General features: G+C 32.2%; 1 long non-coding RNA gene across 1 annotated transcript; it reads left to right on the top strand.

Moving 5' to 3' along the window:
* The first annotated feature begins 978 nt into the window (after positions 1–978).
* Positions 979–1974, top strand: LOC117912551. Its single transcript, XR_004651026.1, has 2 exons — positions 979–1088; positions 1172–1974. It is a non-coding gene; the product is annotated as an uncharacterized LOC117912551 (long non-coding RNA).
* Positions 1975–11298: the final 9324 nt, after the last annotated feature.

The raw sequence follows: 11298 nt of genomic DNA, 5'->3' as shown, positions 1-11298 counted from the left end.
AGTATAATTAAATCAGATGAGAGGCTAGTGTTATTCTGGAGACACTATGGTTGGTTCCTGTGATAATAAGAAACCATGGGAAGTTGTTCTTTCAGCATTTTGTTTGGTTTCCTTGCATGCCAATGTTGGCTTTAAGGGTTCATCAATCTAGCTGTGCTTGGTTGAAGGTTCCATTCTCATTATATGGGGAGCTTTTGGAGAAAAAGTTGCAAACTTTCTTGTACTCAATTATGCATGCAAATTAGGCTCATTTTTTCTGATGGGCATTGACATCCAAAATTTAGGTAAGAGCCTCTCACTATCTCCTATTTGTTGGGAAAGTTGATGAGGCATTGATCTGTGGAAGTTGGAAAAGCATTCTGGTGTGCCTTCTGTGCATGGAAAAAGTGAAACAAGGTAAATTTTGAAGGACTTGATTTTTGGTACTGAAGCTGAAGGAGATTATTTTTGACAATTATGTATGCATGTTGACTCTAAGGAAGATAGATGATGCTTCTTTGACCGACTCCATTTATTGTTTGAACTGTACATAGTAGTATAATGGTACATGGGCCTAGGGTGGTTTGATGAGGCGCTCCTTTGTTCTTTCTTTTGGCCTCAGAGCTCCTTGTATGATTTCTTTGTTTGGGACCCATCTTGGCTAGACGCTTCTTTTTTTTTGAATCTCCTTTTTGCCCATAGAAACAAAAATCCCTTCTGTTTTATGACCTTTTGTCACTTCTCCTTTTCTAGATTCTAGGTGTATCTCCTATGTATTCCTGTGTACTTGGATTGCACCAATTTATTTTTAAATGGTTTTACATATTCAAATGTTTTCTTCTGCAGATAGCAGTTTATTAGGAAAGGACCAGAAGATTTAGAAACCAGACCATAGTACAGTTTACCCAATCCATTATTTATTATTATGTTATTATTAGATTTATTTAATTAATTTATTTGTCTATTATTTTTGGTGTCCTTGCTATTTTGGCGAGGGGTTTTCTGCTGATTACTTAATCCTACATGTACTTCAGGATGAAGACAACTCAAATGTTCAAGGACATGAAACTGGTGATGACCAATCTAGTCCTGTGGAGGAACTTCACCAGGTTCTTTTTTGCCCTATAAACACATCCTGTCCTTTTGTGTTACTTTTATTTTTTGATAAATATGAAAGTCCTCTGCTTTGCAGGATGAATTAGAGATTGAAAATCCTGCAGAGGTTGTATCAGTTCAACAAGAACAAGCCAAACAACAGGCAGAAGTGGAGTGGAATCAAGGAGATGTGGAGTCAAAGGAGCAGTATGTTCCTCGAAGAAATTATCAGAATACAAGAGGTGGCCGTGGTGGTGGGGGGAGTGGCCGCAGGGGGGGTTATCCCAACGGTCGTGGAGGTCGAAGTGGTGGCAGGGTAGGTGGATCCTATCAGAATGGCCGCAGCCAATATTATGACCAGCCTGGAAATTATTATTCGAGGGGCTACCATAACAATAGGGGAAGAGGTGGCAGGGGTGGTGGAAACTCCTACAATAACCATGTTTTGGGAATTCAAGGTGGTCATGCTCCCACTGAAGTTAGGTTGGGTTCGTGAACCTTTTCTTTTTTCCATTTTTTTGTAAGTGGTTGGGTTCTTGAACTTGTTACTCTTTTAGGTGTCTATAGGATGTTTGGTTGCTAGCTTTGTAGGTGGGTGGTGAAAATGTCTTTTTTTTTTTTTTAACCTTTTATGGAACATGATTTGGATGTGGGTTGCTGTTGATGAATGAGCCATCCTGACCCCCTTTTTTTGTAGTTCAATCGATGCAGAATTCCCATTTAGTCCGGAAAAGAAGTTATCAATACCTTATTAAAACTTTTTTGATTTTGCTTTACTGGAATTTCTGCCAGCTTATGAGATTCTACATACATTAGCCAATGTGTTCATAAGCATATCGAGATGCTCGCTAAATATTGTATTCTAGCTTCTGAGCCTTTAAATGAAGAATTTGAAAGTGAGGAATCATTTGGCTACAATTTCTTCTCCACCTTTATCTTCTTTTCTGTTAGGGTTGCCAGCAGCTAATACTAGCATTTACCCTCTTCCGTGATGCACTCATTTTCAACTTTGTATTGTATTACCATTTATACCTGGTTTAATACTTCACCGCTTTTCCTGTTTTTACAAATTTGGCAGATGGGCAAACACTCGCAAAACATTCTAGGTACGCACGGCGCAGATCGATCTCTCTGAAGAGGGGGGAATTTGGGCCGCTGGTAATTAAAATATGGGGAACAAAAAGATCTGACTTTGAACTTTTCTCCTTTCAGTTGGAGAGTGAAGTAGGGAGAAAAAAAAAAGAAAAGAAAAAAAAGAAACCTAATTCAACACTAAGAATGCTTGCTAAAAACTAACCAAAATACTCGTAAAAACCTAACTTTGGGTGACCAAGTTGGAATGACCATATAAGCCCAGCATGCGGTGTAAGCTTATGCCATCTAACATGTTAGCATACTATATGTACATTTCATGTAGGATTTTTAAAAAATAGAAGTAAAAAAATCAAAGAGAAACAAACCCAGAATAAGAAAACCATTTCATCCAAACAAACAAACAAATTCCTTTTCTTCAAATAATCTTTTTCTTTGAAACTGCAAACTCGTCTTCTCCTCTCTTATCATCGTCAAACCCAATTTCACCTCTACTTTTTTGGACACAACAAACTTCATTTTCTCCATTTCATCCGACCACACAAATAAACCCATTTTCTTCAAACCACCATTTTATTCCAAACAACAAACCCATCTTCGCCTCTCTTCGTCGCCAAACCCCTTTTTTTTTATCCACTTCTCTATCCATATCAGACTCCATTTTCCTCATTGCATCCAACCATCCAACCAAACCCATTTCTTCAACTATTTTCTTAAAATCACCACTTTCTTCCAAACAGAAAACCTGTCTTCCCCCTCTCTCCACCGTCAAACCCATTTTCTTCTCCACCACGGAAACCACTTTCCCATGGACGACGTTGCTCCATAGTCCTACACCGGCCATTAGAAAGATCCATTTTTTTGGTCGACAACCACTCCTTGTTGCCGTGTAGGGAAGTTCTTATCTAGCTTTTGGAGGTTTCTTGTAAGGGTCTCCAAAAAGCCCGCGGCCCGTGGCCCGCTTTAGGCCCGGCCCGGCCCGACGGGCTAAAGCCCGGCCCAAGCCCGGCCCGAGCCCGTTTTTGGGCGGGCCGGGCCGCGGGCCTAAGGGCCCGGCCCGGCCGGGCCCGCCGGCCGGCGGGCCCGCCCATAGGCCCGGCCCGTAGGCCCGGCCGCCGGCCCGCCCGTAGGCCCGCCCCTTTAAAAAAAAATTACAAAAATAAAAATTATTAAAAAAAATATTCATTTCAAAATTTTATTCATTGAATATATAATTACATTTGAAAATGTGGGAAAAGTTTACATCACTACAAAATAAATACATCCCAACTAGGTTGGCACCTATTTATTTGTCAATCATCTGTATTTTTCAACCACAAAAAATAAAAATAAAAATATAATATACATTTAGTCATTATTTTCTGGCGGTGATGGCGAACTATCATGCATCCATGAAGATCTTGATAATTTTAAAGATTCCATATCGGCAAGCATCTCTGTTTCTCGAATGGAATCATACATCCTTTTATCTGCTATTTCCCAATCTTTCACACATATCCCTGCTTCAATAACATCTGGCGCTAAGTTGCATCGTTTTTTACTAACTACTCTTCCACCTGCACTAAAAGCAGCTTCTGATGCAACTGTACTCACAGGAATTGTTAGTACATCACGAGCAATTATAGAAAGCACAGGATATTTGTGTTGATGTGATTTCCACCATATTAAAATATCAAAATCTTCTTGATCTTCAAATGAAATTGTATCAGTATTAAGATATTTATCTAAATCAGATGTATTATTTGGAGAACTATTTGTTGTCTTTTTTCGACTTTTCAACATTTCTAGAGCTCCTTTATAAAAAGATGAGGAGTTTGTAGATGTAGGTGGCAATTTAATAGTATTAATATCATTACCATATTTTTCTTTATAATAGTTATATAAATTATATAATAATGAATTTATTTCATTTTTAATTTCTTCAATTTTTATTTGGTCATTAAAATAAATAACTTTTAACCATTCATCACAAGCTTCAAATTTCAATCTAGGGTCCACAATTAAAGCAATATAAAAAATTAAAGGTATTTCTCCCCAATATTTTCTAAATTTTTCTATCATTGCAAATATTGTATCATTAAATATTTCAAAACTTAAATATTTTTGAAATACAAGAAAAATATTATTTGCGTAATAACTCGATTTGAAGTTGGATAATATACACCACAAAAAATGTTTGTTGAAATATCAAAAACTTCAAAAAGATCTCTTAAAAGATCCGCAATATGCCAATCATAATCATTTAATGCATAAATATCTGCTTCACAATCATTATTAATTAATTGTATTTCATATAATTCGACTACTTTTCTATATTTTGTAATATTTTGTAAAAGTTTATATGTGGAATTCCATCTAATGGCCATATCCAAATTTATATTTTTTCTTTTCATATTTAACATTTTGCAACAATGAAAAAATAATTCATGTTTTGCTTGAGAACTATTAATACTATATGCAATGCCTCTAATTTTTTCCAATGTACTATCAACATTTTTTAATCCATCCTTTACAATTAAATTTAAAATATGTGCACAACAACGCACATGAAATATTTTAGCATGATCTTCTTTTACTTGCCAATATAGTTTTAATCTATGTATTGCTGCATCATTATTAGCAGCATTATCTAATGTTATTGTCAATATTTTATCACGAATGCCTAAATCTATAATTTCATCATTTATTAAAGATGCTATATTTTTACCACTATGTGGAGCATTTATTAATTTAAATGAAATTATTCTTTTATTTAATTTCCATTCATTATCAATGTAGTGAGCAGTTATACATAAAAAACCAGTGTGAGTTAAAGATGTCCAAATATCAGATGTTAAACAAATATTTCCTTCAAAATTTGCAAAAAAATTTTTTAAAATTTCTTTTTGTGTATAAAATTTTTTCATAATATCTCTTTTAACTGTATTTCCAGACCAACCTTTAAATTGAGGATTAATACCTCGTTGAATTGTTCCTACAAAATCATGAGTTTCCATCATGTTGAAAGGTTGTTCTGCTCTTATTATATAATCAATCATTTCTTCACGACAGTTAGATTCATCATAAGAAAATGTTTTTAAATTTCCACTTTCATTTTTACCTAATTGCATATAATTTCTAATATCTACATTATTTTTAGTTTTACAATTTTCATGATGTCTTTTTAAATGACTTGTGCCTGCATTTGAGCCACCAGTAAGAAATTTATTACAAATTTTACATTTTGCTTTTATTTCTTTTTTATTATTTTCTAAAATTATTTCTATTCTATCAAAAAAATTCCATATATTTGAAGTAAATTTTTTGTTTGATGATATTTCATCACATGGACTAGATGAAGAAGCACTTGTCATATTATAATTATTGATAAAATATTATGCCAAAAATAATAAAGTAATAAATATAAAAAAAAATGTAACAAAAAAATAAAGTAGTAGGGGTGAAGTATGTTACTCAATTAGAGAACCGATGCAGAAATTCCTAGCAAATTTGAACTCTTGGAGCCACCAATGCTTGTTTTGCACCACCAACAATATTGTATAATTTGATGGAAAAATAAAAGAATTTGAAATATTGTAGAATGTGAGAGAAATAGAGAGAGAAATAGAGAGAATTTGATGAAAAAATGAAATGGAAGAAGATGTATTTATAGGAAGATTTAAAAAAAAAAAAAAAAAAAAAAAAATTGACATGTGACCGTTGGAGCCTCCAACGGTCATATGGGAATAATGGGATGGAGCTAAAGGCTCCAACGGTCACATGACCGTTGGAGCCTTTAATTTTTTTTAAAAATAATATACTGTATTTTTATATACATATAACTAAGTCCATTAATAAACATAAAAAGTTTGTAGCTTAGTTGGTTAAAGCTTTAAACTTTAACCATGAGGGGAGGGGTTCGAATCCCCCCCTCTCCCTTCCCTTTCATTTTGGCTTTAATAAAAAAGCCCGGCCCGGCCGCGCCCAGGCCCGCCCACCGCCAACCCGCGGGCTCATAGGCCGGGCCGCGGGCCTACCATTCTTGCATGGCCCGGCCCGGCCCGGCCCGTTGATGGTCAACGGGCCCATAGGCCCGGCCCGAGCTGGGCCGCGGGCCTCTTATTTCAGGCCCGGCCCGGCCCGCCGCCCGTTGGAGACCCTTAGTTTCTTGTGTAGTAGGTTTATATTAAAAATCCAAAATCTTGGGATTTCTCATATGTCGATATTTTGGAGAAAGTTTCTACGATTGTGTTGATAAGATTGAGTGTGAGTTTTGCCACTTTCACAAGCTTAAGTTGAGAGAATAGTGGAAAATCAATTTTGGTTTGTTGGTGTTTATGTGAATGAGTAGAAATTGAATTTCTAGAATTGGCTATCGAAAATATGAGTTTTAAGTTTTCATTTGAATATGTTAGTTTTTGGAAAATCAAATTTTGGTTTTGTAATGTGTATTGCATCTGTACTTTCAATCTTTTGAATCATTTTCCTCATTTATTTTTTCAATTTTTAATGAAAAACCTCTATTAAAAAAGAAAAGAAAATGGATTAAATTATGTGGACAATAAGTAGAATAAAAGAAGCCAAACCTTTGGATGTAAACATTGTTTTCATTTGATGTGGATAGTAGGTAAAATAGAAGTCGATCTTTGTTTCAAAGGATGACCTTTGGACGAAAATATTATTTTGGTTTGATGTAGGTAGTGGATAAAATATAGGTCGTTCCTTTGTATGAGGGGTTGACCTTAGGACTAGAACATTGTTTTGATGTAACGTGTCGACTTTATTTCAAATAATGACATTTGGATGTAAATATTATTTTGGTTTGACTTAGATAGTAGACAAAATAAAGGTCATCAAGGGTTGATCCTAAGACGTGAACATTGTTAAATTACTCCTATTGCCATGAATCTTCACGTAAGTTTCATTTAGTGGTTAAATTATTATTATTATTATTAATTTTTTTATCTTGAATGTTATATTCCTTTACTATAATTAGGTATTGATTGAATGTTATTGTGATGTTTGGTATAGATATAACTAACAAGTAAATTTTACTTTATGTTGTTCATAAATTGTATGAAATATGTTACATGATAATAGAGGTTTATTAACAAAATGGGTACTTTGGTGAAACTTGTTTGAATATCCACTCTAGTGATTGACATTCACATATTGCTCTATTCAAATAAACATTAAATATAAAAACATAATATTATAAAAGAAAAAAATACATTTAGAAAATAAAATGATGAAACACTAACATTTGCTTTTATTTTGGTAACCCACTTATCTAAATTGTGTTACATTAATTAGGCACAAAGACAGAGAGTTTGGGATGTACATACATCGATGTTCATTAATTATATTTTAATGGACAAAACTAGTTTGCATTTCATACAATCACTTGTCAATATTGAAGAACCAACAACTTCATCCCCAGATAATAGTGTTGTTGTTGCAGTTAGACTAAATAAGTGGTCACCCATTATGAATGGGTATGGGTCATTCAAATGGTCATATTTTGAATATGTTTATAGAGCTATAGTACTTGATATTACATAATATGATTTTGATGTTTACAATCTAAACTGCAATGAAATTATTATGCATGACCTATTTCAAATTGGTTATATGGAAGACACAAGAGAAGTTAATGAAGTAATTATAATTGTAAAATTGTAATTTGTACACCTTTTGTGATTTGAATTATTTATTAATTGTAATTGATTTATGTTTTGTGTAGATGTCACTGTTGTATAAAAAATTTAATTAAAAGACTAAAAGATAATGAAGACAATAATTATAAGCCTTGTAATATAAAATTAGGCATCTCTTTCAATTAAGATTGATAGTAATTTATTTTAAATGAGGATTAGGAAAAGACTTTAACATCTACTTAACTAGAGTTTAAAATAAATTATATATTTTTTTAGTAGTCATTATAAATGCTTTGGAATTGCATATATAGCCATGCAGAACTTAAAAAAAAAATATCGATGTCCTTTCCCATTTTATTTAAAAATTTTCACAAACTTATACACTAATCAATATTTAGGAATAATGTATATTTTTTTCTTAAATACGTACATAGACTTAGAAATTGGCCATAAAGGAAGGGAAAAGACTCAAATTTATCCCTGAGGTTCCACAGATGAATATTTAGACCTTAATAAAACATAATAAGGTCCCGACACACCTTAAAAAAAGTATGTATTTTTGTTAAGAATGCACATATTTTTTTTAAAGACATATGTAAGCTAATAAATCGACCATCAAGGAGAAGAAAGAGCTCGAATTCATTTATGAGGTTCTACAAATGAATATTTAGATCTTAATAAGATCTAATGGGGTCTAGTCCACCTTAAAAAAGTGTACATATTTTTGTTAAGAATGTGCATAACTTTCTTAAGAGGGGATTATGCAATCATACATTAACAAAAAAAAAAAAAAAAAAACTTTTAAAAACTTTACTCTTATCTTTTCAATTTGAGGGTAAAGTGAGGAAACAATTATTCATGCGCTTTAATAATATTTTTGAATTTGTTTCAAAATTACTTTCAAAAGTTTTTATGACAATTACGCTTACCATTTTTTTTCTTCCATACCTTCTTTAATTTACCCGTCACATTTTTTTTTCCTCTCTCACCATCATATCCATTGCCACCTATCATACTTCTTATTATTATTTTTCTTTGATATTTCTTTTAATATGCTTATGTATTCTCTCATAAAACCTCTTTGATTTTTTTTTTCCTTTTCATTTTCTAATCTCATCATATTTATTGATTTTAATCATTTTTTGGGCACATTAAACTTAAAATGATAATATATAATAAATAGTTAATAATGACAAATTAAATACATAATGGACAAAAATGAAAATATTATTCCACAAACTACATACTTGACGATTTTAAATATTAATTACAATAAGACATTTAATAGTTTAAGGTTTAAAACTAAAAATAATATTTTATTATTTAGAGGTTTATGATATAATTTTTTATATTAATGTTAAATAAAATATTTATTTATTTTGTAAATCTTACCACATGTAAAAGTAAAAATATCTTTGTAATACTATTTTATTATTTATATTATTTTATATTTTTCATATCAAAATCATAGTAAGTGATGGTGATTTCATTTTTTTTTATTATGGTTTTAACTTGATTGTGGTTCTAACTTTTTGTTTAGTTAAAATCTTTAATTTTTTTTATTAACATAAAATATATTTTTTCATAAGAAAAAAAATATATATTTAACATTTTATATTAATTTTTCTCTCAATTAATTTTTCTTATATTTGTTAAAATATGGACATCCTTTATAAAAATACATACATTCTTTAATAGAGTCTAATAGAGCCTTGGTATATATATTAAGAATGCACGTATTTTTCTTAAAGATATACGTGTGGGGTTCCAAATCACATTTCAGGATGGGCAAAGACCTCAAATCCATTCCCAATGTATATACTTATATTTGCAAGGAATGTACATATTTTTCTTAAAAATGTATATGGGGTTCCAAATCACATTTCGGGATGAGGGAATGAATTAAATCCATCCCAAAGTTCCCCCAATGAATATTTAGACCCAGATAGGGTTTAATGAAGTCCTAGTTGGCCTCTAAAAAAATGTACCTATTTTTGTGAATAATGTGTATATACTTTTCTTAAGCATGTACGTGAGGTTCCAAATCGCATTTCACTATAGGGGAAGACCTATATATGACCTATATTTTCCTTTGGGGACCCTTGGGAAGTAATTTGAATTGTTCCCCCACCCAAAAAATGGACTTTGGAACCCCACGTACATCCTTAAGAAAAATATGTACATTATAAAAAAACATAAATTTTTTCCATGGGGAAGCAGACCTGATCACCCTTATTATAATAACCTATATATTCCTTCAAGGGTCCTTGAAAAGTGATTTGAAACATTCCCCCACCTTGAAATGGACTTTGCAACCACACATACATCCTTGAGAAAAATAAGTATATTTTTCACAAAAGTACATACATTTTTTCCAAGAAGAACTAGGACCCCAATCACCCTTATTATAACCTATATATTCCTTTAGGGACCCTTAGGAAGTGATTTGAGGAGTTTCCCTACCCCGAAAAGAACTTTACAACCCCACATACATCTTTAAGAAAAATAAGTACATTCTTTGCAAAAATACACACATTTTCTTTCTCTAAGGGGATCCACGAACCCTATCACTCTTATTATGACCTATATATTTCTTTGGGACCCTCATGAAGTGATATGAGATGTTCTCTCACCCTGAAATGGATTTTGGAACCCCATGTACATCTTTAAGAAAAATAAGTACATTCTTAAGAAAAGTAAGTAAATTCTTTTCAAGAAGAACCTATACCCTAATAACCCTTATTATGACTTATGTATTCCTTTGGGAACCATTAGAAAGTCATTTGAGGTCTTCCCTCACCCCAAAATGGACTTTAAAACCCTATGTACATCCTTAAGAAAAATAAGTAAATTCTTTCCAAGGAGAACCTGTACCCTAATAATCCTTATTATGACTTGTATATTCCTTTAGGGACCCTCAGAAATTGATTTGAGATATTTCCCTACCCTAAAATGGACTTTAAAACCCCATGTACATCTCTAAGAAAAATAAGTATATATATATATATATATATATATATATATTTACAAAAATACGTATATTTTCTCCAAGGGGAACTAGGATCCCTATGACGCTTACTATGACTTGTATATTCCTTTGGGGATTCTCGGAAGTGATTTAAGATGTTTTTCCACCCTTAAATGGACTTTGAAACCTAAATTTAATTCATCCCTCATAAATCGTATCATCATGGTATATGAGTTTAGAATAAGAACCAGTGGGACTCATAGGAGTATTAGCTCTCTTAAAATCCAATTCTAAAGTTGGTTCAACATCTCACTACAAAGAATCAATTGCACTCTAGTACCCTATGTAAATAACAATGAAACAAAGCTCAAGTCTATGATCATGACCTATTATTTACTGCATGCAGACTCCCCATAAACTAGTGTTCATAGTCTAACAAGATAATGTTATCATCTATCAAGATTACTTTTTCAATTCTTGAGTTATAAATCCCACTCATTATGTCATCAATTGACATACTTTAACTTT

This window comes from Vitis riparia, chromosome 1, assembly GCF_004353265.1.
Source record: "Vitis riparia cultivar Riparia Gloire de Montpellier isolate 1030 chromosome 1, EGFV_Vit.rip_1.0, whole genome shotgun sequence".
Lineage (NCBI taxonomy): Eukaryota > Viridiplantae > Streptophyta > Magnoliopsida > Vitales > Vitaceae > Vitis > Vitis riparia.
This window is presented reverse-complemented; position numbering and strand designations above follow the sequence as displayed.